This window comes from Pediculus humanus, genomic scaffold (assembly GCF_000006295.1).
Source record: "Pediculus humanus corporis 1103172108315 genomic scaffold, whole genome shotgun sequence".
NCBI classification, from domain to species: Eukaryota; Metazoa; Arthropoda; class Insecta; order Psocodea; family Pediculidae; genus Pediculus; species Pediculus humanus.
In genome coordinates, this window is record NW_002987884.1 from 121,252 (window position 1) to 133,859 (window position 12,608).

Genomic DNA, 12,608 nt, shown 5'->3' on the forward strand with positions numbered 1-12,608 from the left:
TATTTATTTTATATTCTCATCTTTATTATTATTATTATTTATTATTATTATTTATTATTATTATTATTGTTATTATTATCTTTTTTTTTTCGAAGCTTTATATACATCCTAATGTAATTTTAACTATATAAATTTTTTTTTTTTTTTTTTTTTCGAATTATTTTTTCGAATTAGTTTAAAAAATAAATAATATTAAAGTATTATTATCATTACTGCTGCTATTATTATTATTATTATTATTATTATTATTATTATTATTATTATTATTATTATTATTATTATTATTTTTAATAAATATAAATATTGACGAGAATTCGCATAAACGTAAATAATCACGCGCAACGTGTAACCAACCACGTTTTTAAATTTTTAAAAATAAACTAAAACGCTTAATAACAAATAATGATGATAAACTTATTGATGTACCATCGTTTTCACTGATTGATTGATTGATTGAATTCATTCATTCATTCAGTCTATCATTTTGTATAAAAAATTATTTATTTATTTACTTTTTTTTTCTGATTTGCGTAAGAATTTATATTTTTTTAAAAATAGTTTTTATTTATTTATTTATTTTATTTATTAATTTATCTATCTATCTATCTATCTATCTAATCTATCTACTGCTATCTATTCATTTTTTAGTATGATAATATACATATATATATATATATAAATTATGTTTTATTTTTGTTTTTGTTTTATTTTTGTTTTTATTTATTTTTGTTTTATTTATTTATTTATTATTATTATTATTATTATTATTATTTTTTCGTCGTGTATAATTTGTGTCACGATAATACGAATGGTGATAATAAAATTAAAATTTTAAATTTATTTCGCGGTTTTTTTTCTTTTTTTTTTTTTTTTTTTTTTTAAAAAAGTTTTTAATTGTTTTATCATTATTATTATTACTAGTATCATCATTTTAATTTTTAGCTGTTGTTGTTGTTTTTGTTTTTTTTATTGTTGTTGTTGTTGTTGTTGTTGATGAATGTTAAAAGTTTTATTTTCAAACATTTTACTATTATTATTATTATTAACATTAATAATTAAAAATTGCGATTATAATTTTTTTTTGTTTTTGTTTTCAAATATTTTTCGGAATTTTTTTTTGGTTCTTTTTTTTTTGTTGTTGTACGCCGGAAATTGTAAACTTTAATTTTTTTTTTGAAAATTGTTACTTCCGGTTCTTTTTAACGGTTTTTTTGTTGTGTTCGTTTTTTAACGCTTTTTTGTAGCTTGTGTAGTTTTGTTTTGGAGCACGAGAAAAAATTTATATGCTTTTTATTATTTTAATTATTATTATTGTTGTTGATTATTTACGTAGTTGTTGCTGTTGTTGTTGTTGTTGTTGTTGTAGTTGCTGTTTTTGTTTTATTTAATAATTTTTTAATTTTTTTTTAGAATCCTTTGTTTAGTCACAACATTAAATTAATCGTCGACTAATTTAGTTTTATAAAAAAAAAAATAATCGAATTTATTTATTTATTTATTTATTAACCGGCATGTTATTGCGTTGCATAAATTTAATGCACGTTCGCTTATTGCATCAAAAGAATAATTTAAAAACTGTTTAAAAGAAAGAAAGAAAGAAAGAAAGGAAAGAAAAAAGGAAAATTAATTTTAGTGACGTCATTCTTCGAGGAAGAAAATGGGAAAAATCAAAACAATCGGAATAAACGATAATAAAACGTATGTAAATTGTACATTTACCACATGTAACAATCAATATCAATTACTTTTTCCCCCTTCTCTCTCCCTCTCTCTCTCTCTCTCTCACTCACTCTCTCCCTTTCTTTTTCTTCCTTTCTATCCCTTTTACTCCCAGAATTCGTTTTTATTTAAATTTTTTTATTAAATTATTTTAGAAAATTTTTTGTTTATTAAATTTTACATAATTGAAGAATTATTCGCTACCTGGAATGAAATTGGAATGATTGATTGATTGATTGATTTGGTACATATGTGACTGGTGTTAAGAAGTAAGTTATGACGTCATGACAAGAAAATGATAAAAAACTGATAATGAAATGATAAAAAGACGAAATTATTACTTAAACTCTTACAGGTATATCTAACAACCTTGAAAAGGAATGAATGTGAAAAGAAAAGGAGAGGGAAGAGGGAAGAAGAGCAAAAAATCCCCAAATTTATATTAAAAAGAATCGAATGATGATGATGATGATGATGATGATTCCAACCAGACGACAAAAGTTTGAAAAAAGAAAAAAAATATTCTTCCAAGCGAATATAATCAAATGGGTGAGAGTTCAAATCAAATTTCACACATTCGACAGAAAAAAATTTAATATATACAAAAATGGCCGTTGGAAATGCCAGAGGGGAATCGTCGTCATCATCATCATCATCATGGGTTTGAAATTTTGCTTAAAGGGATTTGTATGAAAACAAAAAGCATCTGGCATGTTCCCCTCTCTCTCTGTTGTCTTCCCTTAGAATTGATCAAACAAGTGGTTCTAAATAGTAGTTGCATAAAAAATGGAATATGATCAAATTTTCACTTTATTATTATTATTTTATGCAACAAAGTCTCTTTGTTTTCCCTCAGGAAAGTAATCCAAGTCAACAAGTGTGTGTTTTTATTCACATCTCCCATTGATGATTTGAATTTAAATAATAATAAAAAGAAAAATGGAGGGGATAATAATGTATGACATACGCAACTGCCTCCTTGATGATGAGTCTTTTATGAAATTGTTCGAAACTAACAAAGAACTGTGATAGACATGATGTTACTTTATAACCAAGTAAGAATGTATATTATTATTATTATTACTAATTTTGAACACGTGAAAGTTCATGTACTACACGTGGATAAAGTTATTATTGGGTTTTAATTGATTCCTTAAAGAATAAATGGTTTAATATTGATTTTATTCAATAAGTTTTACTTACAACTTATTGATTGATTTTTTAACGAACTTTTTATTTTTCAAAATAAAATTAAAATTAATTGAATGTAATAATTATGAGGATATTTAATAATCAAGTGGGTTTGCAAATAACAAATATCAAAAATGGCGGCCTCCTTAACTTTAATTACTTTTACATTTAATCGTTTTAACTGTATATAATATTAATTTGATACAAAAAAAAAAATAAAAAATTAACGGAAATTAAACGAAGTAATTTACTTACCACACGTTTAAAAAAACAAAATTCGTTTTTAACGGTAAATTAATAAAATAATAATAAATAAAATTTTATTGATTTCTTTTATTAATAAAATTGAATTACGATATATAATGAGAATAATTAAAAAAAAAAATTGAATATTTATCAATTAATTTTATTTCCTCCATTGTATCCCAGATTGACTTGAACGCTCTCAAACGGGAAAAAAAACAATTAAAATTATCTTTTTGTTTTTACCAAATGCTAAACATCGTTTCTAATACCACGAAATTTATTACATCTAAAAGAGCTCGCGGCGGAAACATCCGAATCGACCCGATTTTAATTGCTTTAATGATTTTATTAAAAATTGATTATCACATAAGTTAAACGTGGGTATATATGGTCATGTTAAATTAAAAATTTATGAAAAAAACGTTAGTTTCATCGGTAAAGTGTTTTTTGTTCAAATTCGAAAACGTTCGAATGTTCTTTGCGTGTGACATTATTTAAAAATTGGTGTTTAAAATCATAAAACGTTTAATTATTTTATATTAATTTGTTTTTTAATTATTTATTAATTGTAATTACGTTTTATTTTGTTATAATTATATAAAATAACGTTTTAAATTGTGAGTGAGTTCAAGTTCTTTTTGGTAAATGCATTCATAAGAATATCACAGTAAGTTTCATTACATCAATTTTTAAAAATGGTTTTTTTTTTTTTTTTTTTTTTTTTTACCACCTAGGGTTTTAAAATCGTTTGTTTGCTTCATCTTATTGTTTGCTCATATGTAAAATTACTTATTGTAAAATCAAATTTTACTTTTCCTCAAGATATAATATATTTAATCAGATTAATGTCATTTCATGTGTTATGCATAATCACATACATTAAAAATTCAACATAATGAAGTTAAGTCTTATGTCTGCCTTCATTTTTAAATGATTATATATTATAATATTTTGCTGTGGTTTACAAAATTTAACAATAAACTCTTTGCAGAATGTAAAAGAAAATAAAGGGAGTTAGTATAACACTCACACACACACACAATAATTTTTATTTTTCATTTTATCAATTGATATCATTGTTATGTTACTTATTGAGATAAAATAATTCAGCATATATATGAAATGAAATAGGAAAAAAATAAACAACACTATCAGTAATTTTATTTTATGATAACAAATCATTTATTAATGTAACATAATTAAATTTTTCTTTCATAACCACACACCTACTACCATAATGCTTGGTCCAATTATTATTGAATCAGTTTTTGCTATGTAAAAAGTAATTAATTACATTAAGCAATTAGTTCAATACAATTATTTAATTATTAATATTAACAACAACAACCCATTCTGGTCTATTTTATAATAAATCAACAAAATAAATTTTTTTTTAATAGTTTTTACATTTAGAAAATTATTTATTTGTTTACAATAAATAAGGTGCTTGAAATTAATTGATGTGTGTGTGTGTGTTTTTTTTTCTTCTTCCCAAAAATTTGATTAGAAATTAGAATAATAATAATAATAATAATAAAATCCACTCAAGTTTGAAAAATAAAAACACTTTTAAAAATTAAACAAAAATTAATCAATTTGTAATTTTTTTTTTTTTTTTTTGGCTTGAAACATGTTTGAATTTTTTTTTTACACACATTTATGTATTAATTATTAAAATATTTAGATAAAATAAGATTATAAATTGAATTTGATCGTAAAAAAAAAAAAAAAATAAAGTAATAAAAGGTTATTTAAACGTTTTAATAAAACGCGTTCATTATTTAGTAATAAGTGAACGACCGCCATTTTGATTTTTTTTTTTTGGTTGTTTCGTTTGTAATCATTAAAAAATTTTGTTCGAATTCAAAAAAAGATAAAAAAAAAAATTGAATTGATATTCAATAAGAGATTCGTTAATTTAATTTTCATTCGAAATTTTTTTTTTTTTTTTTTTTAAAAGAAATCATTCAGTGATTGATTAGTTTTTTTATTTTTTAATTCTAAAGGAAATTATCAGATTATGTAATTTAATAATATCGTTTTAAAACGAATCCGTGTATTATTTCTTATGTACACTTTGGTGTTGGAATTTAGGGTTAAAAAAAATAATTTTGTCGTGGAAGGAGAAAGAAAGAAAGAAAGAGAGAGAGAGAGAGAGGGAAAAAAAAGAAAAGGAAAGATTTGTTTATTTCACAAGCAATTATTTTCTTATTACTAAAATTACTTATTTATTTATTTATTTTTTTAAATTACCTTTTGGACATTTTTTAATTTTATTGTTAATTTTATTGTTAATGTTGTTGTTGTTGTTGTTGTTGATGGTGTTGTGGTTGTTGTTGTTGTTGTTGTTGTTGTTGATGGTGTTGATGGTGTTTATGACCGAAAATAATTTTTGCAAATAAAATTTTCCACACATCTATCTTTATATATTATTTTTTTTTTTAAAAAATTTTTTTTTGATTTATTAGTGGTTATCATCATCATCATTATTTTTGTTGTTTTAAGAAAAGTTTTTTACCCGGGTCACATATAATTTATGTTTATTATTATTAATAATAATAATATTTTTAAAATTTCTGTGAAGGTTATTGTAATAACTTATTTAAGTTTTTTTTTTTTTTTTTTTTTACACGGTTTGATTAAAATCTGTCAGGTTAATAATATTAATAATAATAATGATTATGATAGTTGTGTTGAAAATTTTAATAATTATGTTAAGCATCATTTTTTCTTTTTACCTTGTCAGGTAATTCAGATTGAAAAAAAATTCTTATTATTAATTAATTAATTTTTTTTTTATTTTTTTCGTGGGGGTCCGCAATAATCTACGTGTGATTTTCCAGAAAAAGAAAAACATTTCATGTTTTTATTAAATTTATTTTAATTGTAATCGTTTCCGTTTTTAATTTTAAATAATTTTCTCATTCGAAAATAATTTTCAGGTTTTTTTTTCACATCGTCTTATTTACAACATAATTCGAGAATTTATTATTATTATTATTACTACAATCCGTATAAGAACACTAATGTAAAAAAATCAAATTTAAAAAAAAAAAACATTCTAATGATTTTTTAAATTATCCCCCCAAAAAAAAAGAAGGAGGGGAGGGGGGAAATGTTTTAATAACCTTTCATAATTTTTTTTTATTACAAATCGCAAGTAACTTATTACCGTCATTATTATTATTATTATCATTTTATTTTATGTGTTTTAATATTTTACATAATTAACCACAAAAAAAAAGAAAAAGAAAATAAAAAATTTTTTTATTTTTATTAAAGGTCGATGGTGCATCAAGGTTAAAAGAAAGATGATTATTATTATTATTATTTATTATGAATTTTTTTTTTTTATTTAAGGTTTTTTTTTAAATTTTCCGACGTGTATTGCGTGCGTGCGTGCGTGTGTATATGTGCGTGTGTGCGTTTCGTGTACGGGGGGTACAGGTTGATTTACCGTTTGAAAATTTTAAGTTACTAACGTTAAAAATTCGCGTAATAAATCATAAAATTTTTTTTTCTTAACAATTCACGGATATTAATTCGCTATGATGACAAATCATGTAAAAAATATGTCAAGGAGAATTAGAAATTTCTTTTTTTTCTATATAAAAAAAAAAAAAAAGAAATTTATTTTATTTAAACAATTTTCAAATCAATCAACAAAACATTCCAGAAAAATTTTTATTTAAACGAATATGAAATTTTTTTTTTAATTAGTTTTTTTTTTTTTTTTTTTGGGGAATTTTCCGCGAAAATATTTCATGAAAATCCCCATTTTGTTTTTTTATTATTTCCGAAATTTTTTTTTTTTTTTTAAATTTATTTTGTTTTTATTCGACGGTAGTAATGTAATCGAACGTCAATCAATCAATCAATCAATCAATCAATGTTTAGTTTTTTGTTTTTCTTCCCCATATTTTCTCATGACAAAAGTACATCCGCGTAATTTTATTATTATTATTATTATTATTATTATTATTATTATTTATCACGTCTACGATTTTGATTTGAATTTCATTTTCCCGCGTAAATTTTTTTTAAAAAAAGAAATCCACGTGATCTCCTTATTTAAAAAAAAAAAAAAAAATTAATAATGATAATATTAATATTTTTTTTTTTATGTATTTTAAAAGTACGTAAAAAAATCATAAAAAATTTAATGTTTATGGCAATTATTATTATTATTATTATTATTATTATTATTGTTAAGGTGCGTTCAAGTATTTTGCTCACAGGTTAACACCTACACAACGATAAAAAAAAATTATTTATAAATATTTGTTGTTTTTTTATTTATATTTAATGAGGGGGTGTTGTGTGAGAGTTAGCTCGGAAAACTTTGAACTAGATATTGCCTGGAAAATCAAAGCGTGTTTTTTTTTTTTTAAAAAAAAAGATAAAGATAGATAGAGAAAGAGAAAGAGAGAGAGAGAGATAGAAAATTGGGAAAATGTTGAGTTTGCGCTTCGCCTACACAGCTGAGACCCACCCGTTGTCAGTTGAGTTTGGAACGATATAAAATAAACTTCGGGGGTGATTTTGTTTTTTGTTTTTTTTTTTTTTTTTTTTGGGTTAAGGAAAATTTCAAAAAGAAAATTTTGGAAAAAAATTTTAAATCATAATGTTACATTTGTGTTTTTATTATTTTCCTAATTATTATTATTATTATTATATAATTAACAAAATGAAGTGATATTATTACTATTATTTATTCTATGACCCGGGTGTGGTTTTTGCATCGACATGATATTTTACGGGGTTTTTAGGTAGGAAAATTTCTTTTTTTTTTTTTTTTTAGAAAATTTTTCACTCCCCTTTTACTCGTGGAAAATCTTGTTTTTTCTTTTCTTTTCATCCAGCACCGTGTGACCCACATTACAACGTTTGTTTTTATTCCCTTTTTTTTTTTACTTAAACAACATTCGTATATATACGAATTCGTTCATTTTATTATTATTATTATTATTATTATTATTATTATTATTATTATTATTTAAATGTGCCATTTGATTTTGACTGGATTGTGTATAATCACATAAAAATATGAAAATGTTTATTTAAATAATAGTTTTCTCATATTTTATTAAATTTAATTGCATAATTTTTTCACTTCTCGACGTTATGTAATTTTTTTTTTTATTATTTATTATCATTACATAAATTAATAATAATAATTTTTTTTTTTTTGGGGGGGGGAAGTGAGGGATGCTAATGCGAATTCATATTATTATTTATATAATTTTCCTACATGAGATTTTTTAAATTAATTAATTTTTGAGTGGGGCTCTAATTATTATTATTATTTCTTCGGTCATTGATTTATTATTATGAAATTTTTTTCAAAGTCTGAGTTCAATTTGTATGAATGAATGAATGAATGAATGAAATCAATCACTCATAGAATATCGTATTTATTTATTTCGTGCATTTATTATTTTAGTATAATACTTAATTATGGCTGTAGGGAAAATCCGTCCGCTTTTTCATTATATTGACGAACGTTACAAAAAAAAAAACCGGAATCGATGAAAAATATCATCATCATCATCTATTGTTCGTAAAAAAATAAAACAATAGACGAAATGATACGGTTTGATTCGATGAGGTATTATGGCAAAAATTAAAAGACAAAAAAAAAATAATTTTATTTATTTATATATATAATTTTATTCATCGGTATAATTAATTGTTAAGGCGTCTTAAAAAAGAAAACATTTTCTCACGTATACTACGCCTATTTAATTTAAAAAAAAAAAAAAACACTTTTTATTATTATTATTATTATTATTATTATTATTATTATTATTATTATTATTATTATTATTATTATTATTATTATTATTAAAAAGATGTACAATGCAAAAAAAAAAAAAATCAATTAATTTTTATTGAAATCGTATTGAAAAAAATTTTAAATTTAAATAAATTTAAATAGTCGTTGATTGATTCCCAAATTTCGTATTTATATTAATGACGTCACTAAACGTCACACAACAATTATATTTAATTAAACTTAAAATAAAATAAAAAAAAAAGAAAATCTTATTAACGTATTATTTACATTATTAAGTATTTGAGATTTTATTTAAAAAGCAAATCGGTGACAAATAAAAATACGTGCGTGGGCGTGCGTGATTCAGTTTAATTTTTATTTTATGACTATTATTATTATTATTATTATTAATATTGATAATTGTTGATGCCACTATCAAATATATTTAAAAAAAAAAAAAAAAACGTTTTTATATTTATTAAGATAGATTCCAAATAGTTTTCTGGGGTCGTTCATATTAAATAAATGACGTGAAAAAAAAATTTTGGGGTTAAAATAACGTTTATATATATTAAAAATGGCGATATTTAGATTTTTTTTTTTTTTTAAATGGAAAATTATTTACAAACGATTCGTATCGGTTGGTTTTTATTCCCTTATGTACATTAATTAAAAGTAAATTTATTATTACGATTAAAACTATTAATTAATAACGTTCACATCGATATTTATTTACAAATGAGGAATAGATAACGAATCGTATTTAATAAATTAAATATTTATTTATTTGTTTGTTTGTATCATCGTGAAAAAAGAATAACGAATCTAATTCCACGTTAAAATAAATTATAAGGCGGGAACGATTGGCATAAAAAACCTCGATCGTGAGTTAGTGACGTCAGTACCTACCGAAGATAACCGAAGTTGACCATTTCTTTTTTTTTCTCTCTCTCTCTCTCTCCTTACAAAGTCGTTACGAATGTAAAAAGAATTATTTCATCGTAAGTTAAACGAAATAAAGTATATTCAAATAAAATGAAAATGTGATTTTTGACGTTGTCAAAACGAATAAAAAAAAAATTCTTTTTTTTTTTTATATGTTTCGGTTAGTTTGTTGTAACAACTGTTAGTGTGAGTGTCCATCGTGTACAATTGTGTTCGTTAAAGAAAAACTAAAATTTTTTTTTTTTTTTAAATGTAATTTCTATGCCGGAATATTTTAAGAATATCATTCGTTAGTTTTATTTTTTTTGAACAGGCACACGTATTTAGTGTAATAGAAAGAACGTCGTAATAACACGGAAATAATACGACGGTATATATATGTTTATTAGAAAAATTTGAATCGAATATTAGGCTGATATACGTTAAAAAGACAACAGGTTGGTTTATTACAAGGTTTTAATTGTCTAAAATAAATAATAATAATAAATTTGTCAAAATATTTCAGGTTAATAACAAAAGCTAAAGCCTCTTTTTTTTTTTTTTTTTATTAATTTCGTCGACGTCGCGTCGACCCCGAAAATTGTTTGTTTTTTTTTTAAATCGTAAAAGTTTTTTGTTAAAAAAAAATTATTATTATTATTATTATTTTAAATAATTTATAGTCTGTGATGTAGCCTAATTATTTTTTTTTTTATAGCAAGTTTTCGAAATGAAAACGAGTAATAAGTCGTGTTGTTTTACTTTCGGTACATATATATTAGCGTCGTCGGTTCGGTTCTTTTTTCGTGGCAGGAATGAAGAGAGAGAGAGAGAGAGAGAGAGAGAGAAAGAAAGAAAAAAAAATGGCGGTTTTTCTCGGAATAAATTATTGAATTTCTTCGCTTACGCTCATAGTTTAAAACAGAAAAAAAAATTTTTTATTTTCGAGTAAAATTTTTTTTTTTTTTTTTTTTCGGTTTATTGTTGTAAAAAAGGAAATTTTTTCTTTCTTTCCCTTTCTTTCTTTTACTCGTTTTTGTTTTGTTTTTATTTATTGCTTTGTGTGTTTTGAAACGTTTTCTCTTTTAAATCACATAAAAAAAAAATTTATCGATGCTTTTGAAGTCTTTATAAAAAAAAAAAGTTAAATAAACACCAAATTGTAAATTTTTTTTTTTTTCAAACGTTTTCAAACCCTTTGATTTCATGTTAAAAAAAAAAAAAAATGTTAAGGTACGAGGGGGGAGGCGGAGGGGGGGGTAGTTCGATAATCAGATATTCGTTTATTCATATCGGCCATATTGATTTTTTTTTTAACGTTTGAAAATTCTCAGTTTGAATTTGTTGTTTTTTTTTTTCGCTGTCGCAATGGTAAATCTTTTTCGAACGACAGGAAATTTAAATTTTCTTCTTATTTTCTTACACGCCAAGTGTAAAATTGTTTGCATGCCATCATGTATGTGTTATCAAAGGTTTATTTACTTTGTATTATTTTCGAGGGGGGCAACGGGGCGTGGTGGTAACACACACGAAAGGATTTGTTTTTTTTTAAATAAATAAATTTTCTGAAATTTAAATTTGTTCGTTCGATATTGTTTAATTAAGTATTTAAATTTTCACCATTTTGTATTTTATAATTTTCCCCCTTTATTTATTCGAGCTTGTTTGAGTTTTTGTAAACATTTTCAGGAACGCGGTAGGTAGATAGGTAGGTAGGTAGGTGGGTAGGTTAATAAATAATTATATTCAGTTATTTTTTAAACCTTAAGGTATGGTAGTAAGTTTTTGATATGCATGGTGACTTAACGTGGTATCTAGTTATTATATACGGTTGCCAACTTTTCTCTCTCTCTCTCTCTCGTACCTGAGTGAAATGGCCATTCACCTTCTTCATTCGTATGGATTTTTTCTTATTTTAATATTATCGGTTTTCTTCTTTCTCGAAATGTAATTAAAAACCGTCGAATTTTTGTTTTTTTTTTTTATTTTGGCTCTAAAAAAAATTTTTTTTTTTTTTCTTTTGTTTATACTTACAAAGTGTAATAATTTTTTTTTGGGGTTCTGGCAGGTGTTTTAAGAGGGTTCGTGGTTAAACCTGAGTTTTTTTTTTAACTAAGCACAACCCCCCTCCCCGACAACTTCCTGTTTAATTGTGTACCGTGTCAGACATTTGATTTTTGACTTGATGCCTGCCACTTTTTAAAAGTTTTTCATGTTTTTTCCTTTTCTCTTTTTTTTTTTTTTTTTTTTTTTTGTTTTATTTCGGAAGCCGGAGGGATATGGGATTTAGATCGTGACGCTCGAGATTAAAAAAAAGTTGCTTCGTGTATTTTTTTTTTTTTTTTAATTCCTTTGAAATTTATTTTATCAAATGCTTTAATTTTATTCGATGAGTTAATTTAATCTACAACTACGTCGTTTTTTGCTAAAAAAAAAAAAAGTTCATCAAAGTGTAAATTTTCCGCTTTTCAACCAATAATACGTATTGTAAACGTTTCCTAATTTACAACATGGCGGTCGTTGGGGAAAATTTAGTTTTTTTGTACTCCGATTAAATAAAAAAAAAATTTTATTACATTTATATATATGCTACGGACGCGACTTTATAATTTATTCTTGGATTATTAATAATAAATTTTAAAATACAATAACACAATTGACCAAGTCAGTGTGTGTGTGTGTGTGTGTGTGTGTAGATTGTTGTTGTTATATGAAATGGCATCAATTTTTTTTTTATATTAAAGTCTGATTC